Genomic DNA, 8,614 nt, shown 5'->3' with positions numbered 1-8,614 from the left:
TGTTTTTTTGTTTGTTTGCTTTTGTATTTTGGGGTGTGTGTGTGTGTGTGTGATAGGTTTAATTTTATTTTGGCATTATAATTTTTTTTTTTAAACAAAGTATAATGTAAGCTTAAGCATTGCCTTCCTGGCTAGTTTTCTTGCTTGTGAAATTGATGTCCCAGGAGTTATAAGAGCGTTAGGTAAGAATTCTGAGTCAGAATGAGCAATTCACTGGAGAGCCTCATGTCTTCCCCACCCCCACCCCATCCTTTTTCACCCGAGAATCTGAAGGGAGCAAGGACATGGCTCAGTCACACGGGCCTTCTCATCTGTTTGCTCCAGTTTTGCGCTCACATTTTTCCTTCCTCTGCAGTGAAGACTCTTTTTTGTTGTTATTACATTTTTAAAATTGTTTTTATTGAGTTATATATTTTTCTCTGCTCCCCTCCCTTCCTATCCTCTCCCATGGTCCCCATGCTCCCAATTTACTCAGGAGATCTTGTCTTTTTATACTTCCTATGTACATTAGATTTATGAATGTCTCTCTTAGGGTCCTCTTTGTTCTAGATTCTCTGGGACTGTAAATTGTAGGCTGCCTTTTTTAATTTTTAAAATTAATTAGTTAATTAATTTTTGCTTTATTGGTCAGGGTGTTTTATCACTGCAATAGAAACCCTAAGATACTTGGGCTGGTAGAATTATCCAGTATCTTGGTTGTAGTGGTGACAGGGTTGACCTCTAACACAAGAGAAAAAAATTCACAAAGGCAAACATGCCCTGTCCAGGAAGCTAAAAGAAAACTTTGTGGTGTGTGTGTGTGTTTTAACAGACTTAATTCACTTTATTTTTCTTGTATAAAAACCATTATGTGGTAGCCAGAGCTGGAGCCTGGGTCCTTTGAACAGAAACACTGGTGTGGGTTTTCACAAGATGTTCAGCGAATTCCTGATAAGGAGACTTGGTGAGCACAGTCTCTTTCCAGAGGTCGGAGGTCAGGTAGGTCTTAGAGATGGCATCAAAGCTGGCCTTGACAAAGTTACCCAGAGTGGCAGTGCAGCCCCTGGCTGATGTGTACCAGTCATCAATGCAGGCCATCAGCAGCAGCTTCTTGGGCACAGGAGCAGAAACCATGCCAACTGCCTCTGGGGGCAGCGATGAGATGCACCAACACAGAGCCACAGGGGCCTGCCACCCTGTACGGAACAGTGTGCGACTTACCGGTCTTGTTCCCCCAGTAGCCTCTCTGCACAGGGACAATGGAAAGCTTGGCCAGGATGATGGCCCCTCGGATGGCAGTGGCTACCTCCTTGGAGCCCTTAACACCAAGACCAACATGGCCATTGTAGTCCCCAATAGTGACAAAAGTCTTGAACCTGGTCCACTGGCCAGTCCGAGTCTGCGTCTGCACTGGCATGATCTTTAGAACCACATCCTTTTAGGGATGCTCCCAGGAAAAGTCAATAATCTCGGATTCCTTAATGGGCAGGGAGAACAGACAGATCTCCTCCAGGGACTTGATCTTCACATCCTTAACCAGGAGGCCCATCTTGGTGACAGGGATCCACTCCTTGTCTTCAGCTTTACTCTATGAGCTCCTTGGCCTCGACCACGGCCAAGACTGCAGCCTCTAAGACCTCTGCTGAATCCTTCATGTCTGTGTCTGTGTGACAGCCACTGTAATGTAAACGGTATACAGTTATCCTGTACTGTTTAGGGGACAACAAGAATAAAATCTATCCAGTTCAGTGCGGACGCAAACGTTTCCCACCAACAGTTGGCTGAACCCACGCATGTGGAATTTACAGACGCAGAGGGCTGGCGATCTTCTTAAATGTGAATGAAAAGGATCAAGAGTTGGGAGCTGTTTGGATTCCCGACTCCTGGCTCTGGCTTAGTGGGTTGATTAGATGTCTCTAGTGCTGTCTCCGCTTCTCATTTCCAGAATCTGTCAACGTCAATGGGATCCACGCTCGCTGTGTATTTATGAAATGCCTTTACTTCCCACTCTTCATCTTGTGCCCCTGCCCAGCATCTCTGGAGATCCTTCCCCAGCTCCCGGCCTGCAGATGGGACCGGGATGAATGAGGAATCTGCTTTTATGCAGTGCCTGCCTTGGTGCAAGATTCGCATTTGTGGTACCTCTCTACCGTTGTGCACAGCAAACTTGTGTCTGCCCTGCTCCCATCCCTGAGAGAACCTGATGATGGAGGTGGTCTTGTATTTATCTGTTGCATTCATTGGTTAATTAATAAAGAAACTGCCTAGGCCCATTTGATAGGCCAACCCTTAGGTGGGTGGAGTAGATAGAACAGAATGCTGGGAGAAAGAAGCTGAGTCAGAGAGTCACCATGATTCTCCCACTCCAGATAGACACAGGTTAAGATCTTTCCTGGTAAGCCAGCTCGTGGTGATACACAGATTATTAGAAATGGGTTAATCTAGATATGAGAGCTAGCCAGTAAGAGGCTAGAGCTAATGAGCCAAGCAGTGTTTAAAAGAATACAGTTTCCATGTAATTATTCCGGGTAAAGCTAACTGGGTGGCGGGACGCAGCCCCGCCGCTCTTATTACAACAACCTGGCATTGCCTTTCCTTCTCCACTGGGTTCTGGCCTACTTGGAATTTTGTTTTCTGCCTGCATAATGGAGGATACAGTGTTAAAATGATGCCCGGCCAACACCTCTCTTCTTGTCTACAAGAAGAATTCATGCTTTGTGCCGTGTGCTCCCTAGAGCGCCTTTGTTAAGCAGGGTTGTTGGCAGAGAGGAGAACTAGAACGTGGAGAGGAGGCCAAGAGGCTCTTCCCAACACAAAAGAGGGTGATGCTTAGAAGGGAGGTGTACAGGAAGCTGAGATGGGAGGAAAGGTGAGTAGAGGAGGAAGCGAGGATGGGTTAGCTACACGGTTTTTGAAGGGAGAGAAAGACATACAAATAATAGTTTAAAGGAGCTTTTCTTGCTTTTCACATTCTCTTTGCTTCTTTAAATGCTCAAGTTGGGTTGGGTGGCACACAGCTATGGTTCAGAACTTAGGAGGCTGAGGTAGGAGGATTATCAAGAACTCAATGCCTGCCTGGGTACAGCAAGGCTTCCGGTGGTATGTCCGCTATCTCCAAGAGATGTCAGCTAGCCACTCCATGGCCATTTGGTAAATTCTCTTTTAATTAATTTGATTGGTTAAGGAATAACTGATCGATTGTGATAGTGTTTTGCTGTGGAACCCAGGCTGGCCTCAAACCAACTTTCCCTTTTCTTTATTCCTCTTCGTGCTCCTCCTGCCTGCCCTCCTCTTCCCTGGGATTATAGGCCACTGCAGCCATGTCTGGTTAGTTAAAAGATTTAACTATAGTGACATAATACAAATGCATCTTTTATCACTAAAACACCTTTGGGGTGATGGTGGTGGTATACCTTAGTGGTAGAATGCTTGTTTAGAATGTCCAACGGTTTGATAGCCATGGAGGGGCGTGGGATATTCAAACAAAAGCTGTTTTTCAGCAAGAGCTAGAACAACCAGCCCAGCCTATCTACGGAATTCTAGACCAGCCTCGGGAACACAGTAAAACCCTGTTTCAAACAACAAAACCCAAAACACCAACCAAAGGGCAAGTAGATGGCTCAGTGGGTAAAGCACTTGTGGGGTAACCCTCATGACCTGAGTTTGATCCCCAGAGTCCCAGAAAAGGAGGAAGGAGAGCACCAACGCTACAAAGTTCTCTGTTCTCACACTTTGTGCCTATCACACATCCACACATCCACCACAATAATAAAAAGCTGAACCAAAGCTGGGGCTGTAACTCAGTTACTAGAGTACTTGCCTCGCCAGCACTAAGTTCTGGGTTTGATTCCCAAATCCCGTAAACCATGTAGCGTCTCCAAGCTGTGATCTTCTCAGCACTCAGGAGGTGGAGGCAGGAAAGATCAGAAGTTCAAGGTCAGTCTCCGCCACAGTCAAGATTAAGGCCAGCCTGTGATAGATGAGACCTTGTCTCAAAAACAAAACGAATCAAAACAAACCAAGAGATCGTCCCAGGTAAAGAGAGTTAGGTTGTGTTAGTATCAGCCTGGCTCTCCCCGCCCCATTTCCTAGCTCTGCCCTTAGGCTGGTGGCTTAATTGGCACATTTAGGGCTCTTTCCAAGTTGAGCTTCAAACTGCTGAATCTTAGTTATCAGCACGATGCTGGGAAACTTCTGAGTCTCATATTAAACCCCGCTCAGCAACCCAGCTCCATCAGGGATAAACAATGATCTGGCGCCACCTTCCATTCCTCTGTCTTGTTTGGCTTTGTTTAAAACTCTGAGGAGGGGTATAATTAGTTCCCTGGGCACCCTGTCAACGTTCCAGCGTTCAGGGCATTGGTCAGAAAATTGATAAGTAAGAAATAAACACAATTAGGGAGCAACAAGAGAATAAACACAGAGAGCCCAACGGTTCTGGAGAGGCCAGAAATTGGCCTTGGTCCTGGAGCTGTCCCTTTCAAGTGAGGGGTGTTTATCTCAGGCTGGCGGTTTGTATAGGTTTATCTTGGGCCAGGTAGGTTTTTATGATGGTGCAGTCAGCTTGTGACAGCTGTGGCCTGGGGAGAAGACCTTGGAAAAGCCATTCAGGAGTTTGGAGCACCTTGGCAAGGGGCACTGGGGCCTCGCTAGGGCCTTAGCAGGGGTCAGCAGGGTGGGAAAACCTTATAATTTATTATAGCTTGGGTGGGGGTTTAGTTAGGAGGGGCGTCTTTTCGTGAGTTGCCTTTTTAGATATTAGGGAGAAGGAACCTTGCTGGGGCTTTTGCTGTTTGTTTAACTGTGGGACAGCTTGGCTCTTCATGGACCACAAAGCAATCACCAGAGATTCACGTCCAATGAGCTAGTGCTAGGTCTAGATGAGTAAACAAACGGCCCTCGTTTTCAATCTTCTTTTATGTTGTTTTGAGTTTTCTCCAAGGGCAGAGGTGGGAAGGGTAAATGAATTAAATTTGAATTCACAAGACCCAAGAATCAGTGCTCTGGGAGCTGGGAAGATGGCTCCGTGGGTCAGTTGTGCAAAGGTCTAGAGCAGAAACTGGACTCTCTGAACATGGCAGACAATGAAGGCTGATGAGAAGCCAAGGACAATGGCACTAGGTTTCGATCCTAATACATGAACTGGCTTTGTGGGAGCCTAGCCTGTTTGGATGCTCAGCTTCCTGGACCTAGATAGAAGTGGGAGGACCTTGGTCTTCCCGCAGGGCAGGGAATTTGGACTGCTCTTCAGTATCGAGAGGGAGGGGGAATGGAGTGGGGGGAGGAGAGGAGGGGTGGGGATAGGGGGAGGGGAGTGGGGGGAGGGGCAATATGTGGGAGGAGGGGGAGGGAAATGGGAAACGGGGAGGAGGCAGAAATTTTAATTAAAAAAGAATAAAATAAATAAATAAATAAATCTCTGGCACCCCCTTAAAAAAGCTCGCTGTGGTAGGGCACGCCTGTAACTCCACCACAGTGTACGGAGCTCGGAGCTCGCAGGCTGCCGTGCGGTAGGCGCAGGAATAACAGCCCTCGGGACAGCTGTGGAGGCCTCACCAGGCAGGGTTCACGCTCACAGCAGCAGGGTGGTGCTGACCCTAGGGTTCACAGGAACACGGAAATGAAACGGCGGGAAAGAACAGCTCCTCAGAGGAGATGTATGTTATCTCGTTTGACTCTTAAGTGTCCAGGCTTAGTGGCATGCACCTTAACTTAATTCACTGAGATATCTCACTGGCCCAGAATTTCTATTTTTTTTTAAGAACTTATTGTTTTTGTGCGTTCATGTGGGTGCCTATGCCATTGGCCACTTGTGTGGAGGACATGGAGGACACCTTTGTGGAGTCATAGCTCCTCCTGTCCCTCTATGTGAGTTCCAGGGATCAAACTCAGGTCAGCAGGCTTGGACAGCCAGCACTTTAGCCTGCTGAGGCGTCTTGCCTGTCCACACAGTAGAGCCCTGGGGACGCCTGAATGTATGGTCCTCCTTCACTCCATCAACACATCCCTGTCACTGGTGTGTGCCACCATAACCATGCTCTGCCTGTCCCATTCTTCCTAGAAAGTTGATAAAAATGACTCGTATGTCTTCTATATGGTGGTCTTTGCCCTCTTGCTTGGTGCATCTGTGGTCAAATCCTTCCACAGCCTTGGGAATAAAAGCACCCCTGTGAACCACCCACAGCCTCTATTGTAGGCTAGAAAGTCTCTGAGCTCAACCCCAGGGCTTGAAAACCCACCAAGCCCCGGGTTCACCCCAAGCTCAGGACTTGAAATCTCACTGATCCCCACCCTAGAAAACTCCACCCCCAAGAAGCCATTTAGGAGCCTGCCTCTTACTCAGTTTCCTGCTGATTCTCGCCAGAGCAGAGAGAGCCATCCTTCCATGTTTTCCCCAATAAACCTCTTGCGTGAGGTTTGCTGTATGGTGTGACTCTGTGGTATTCCTTAACTACAGACTGCCAGGCTACCTCTCCCTTCAGAGCTGCATTGGGGAAACCTTCCTCTTCAGAGCTGTAACACTTAAAACTAAACTACCCCCACCTTTCTAACCAGGGAGCCACTAAGACCCCAAACACAGTGTACAATATCATCTGCATTCTTGGAAAGAGTAACTTTGTGTTAAAGCTTGCTTTTTCTCAACAGGATTGACATTGTGTTATCGAAGTTTTTTTCTCCACCCCCAAGACAGGGTTTCTCTGTGTAACAGCTCTGGCTGTCCTGGAATTACTTTGTAGACCAGGCTGGCCTCGAACTCACAGAGATTTGCCTGCCTCTGCCTCCTCAGTGCTGGGATTAAAGGTGTGTGCTGCCATCACCTGACTTGCTGAATTTTTTAATACATGACATAGAAGTGGTGTGCTTTTGCTATTTTCATCTCAGTGCTGATCCTCCTGTATGGTATATGAATTGTGTGGATACTTATAATAAAAATGGGCAACAGATAAATGAATGAGGGCTGGAGACAGGCTCAAAAGAGGAAAAGAATGTTTGCTGCATGAGAACCTGAATCTGTATTCTCAGGACATACATGAAAAGCTGGGTGTGGTCATGCATATTGTCACCCCAGCGCTGGGATGGGAGGGAGACAGGAAGATTTCTGGGACTTGCTGGTCAGCCAGCCTAGCTGGAAAATGCTAAGCCCTGTGATCAGAGGGAGGCATAAGGACAGAGAGTGGCACAGAAGGACACCAGATGACAGCTCTGGCCTGCTGTGAGGCAATTTATTCCTAGTTAATGTCTTTCATTTTGGAGAGAAACTCCTTAAGGCATAGGATATAAAAAGGGAGATGAAACAGGCAGATAGTTTAAATAAGATGTTACAGGGAGGTGAAACACTTCATCCTGCAGGGAAACACATTAAGTCAGGAACTAAGCTCAAAATAGCTTGGCTGGGAGGGGGGAGGGGGAGGTTCCCTGAAACTGACCAGATTCCCTAAGTTTCTCCTTCCCAGGCAGTGAGAACTGCTTCACAGTTGCTCTCAGATAAGCCAATCTACAAAGATGATTCTGGGACTAGACTGCCACCCGGAACCACTAGATGTACTAGACAGAAGAGGAGGGATTCTGGGTAATCCACATATGTCTTCTGCGGGAAGCCCGAAGTAGAAAAAGTTCCCTTGGATCCATGAACAAATGGACTTTGAGGTTGGAGAAAGAGCTGTGTGATGTCAGCATGGCTTGGCTAGTCCAGGTATCAAACACTCTGGAGCTGCACTGAATGCTTTTTTTTTTCTTTTTTAATGCGATTGTCATTTTAATTCATTGTCCCCTCTAACCCCTTCTCTCTCTCTCTCTCTCTCTCTCTCTCTCTCTCTCTCTCTCTCTCTCTCTCTCTCTCTCTCTCTCTCTCTCTCTCTCTGTGGTGTACACGTTCATGGGCACCCAAGATGGAGACCAGAGGTTTATATCTAGTGACTTTCCCTGTTGCTCTCTGCCTTGGTGCTGCAGGAGTTTTTCCCTGAACTGAAAGTTTACTGTTTTGGTGAGGCTGACCGGCCAGGTAGCTGCCAGCATCTGCCTTTCTTTGTCCCACAATGCTGGGGTTACAGGCGCATGTGGCCATACTTGGTATATATATACTATGTATATATATACTGGGAACTCAAACACAGGTGCTCATATTTATATAGTACACTTTCTTACTCCTAAGTCACTTCCCCAACTCAGTTTTTTAAAAGCTCATTTTAAATTTTCACTCATGCGTTTGTGTCTATGTGTATGTGCCATGTGTGCTTGGGTACCGGTGAGAGCCAGAGGGAGTTGGGTCCCTGGAGCTGGAGCTAGAGGTACCTGGAATGGGTGCTGGCAACCAAGCCCAGGTCCTCCCGAAGAACTGTAAGTGCTCTTGCATGTTGAGCCACCTCTCTAGTCCTCAACATTTTTTTTAAAAAAGAAACATGCTTATTTATTTAATAATTTATTTTTTGAAATTAAAATAAGTAATTACCTCATTTCCCCTTTCCATTTCCTCTTTCCAACCCCTCCCATGATTCTCCTTGCCCTCTCTCAAAGTCATGGCATCTTTTTCTTTAATTTAATTTATTAAAATTATGTTATATAATTATATTTAGTAATTATATATTAATTATACAATTAATTGTGTATAATAAATACATTTAATTTATTTAATTAA

At 46.3% G+C, this 8,614-nt stretch overlaps 1 pseudogene; it reads right to left on the bottom strand.

Annotated features, from left to right (window-relative positions):
- Positions 1-846: 846 nt before the first annotated feature.
- LOC130882528 (40S ribosomal protein S2-like) lies at positions 847-8,044 on the bottom strand (annotated as a pseudogene).
- Positions 8,045-8,614: the final 570 nt, after the last annotated feature.

The sequence above is a fragment of the Chionomys nivalis genome, chromosome 1 (genome assembly GCF_950005125.1).
Source record: "Chionomys nivalis chromosome 1, mChiNiv1.1, whole genome shotgun sequence".
Lineage (NCBI taxonomy): Eukaryota > Metazoa > Chordata > Mammalia > Rodentia > Cricetidae > Chionomys > Chionomys nivalis.
The sequence above is the reverse complement of the archived record's forward strand: the minus strand, read 5'-3'. Positions and strand labels throughout refer to the sequence as shown.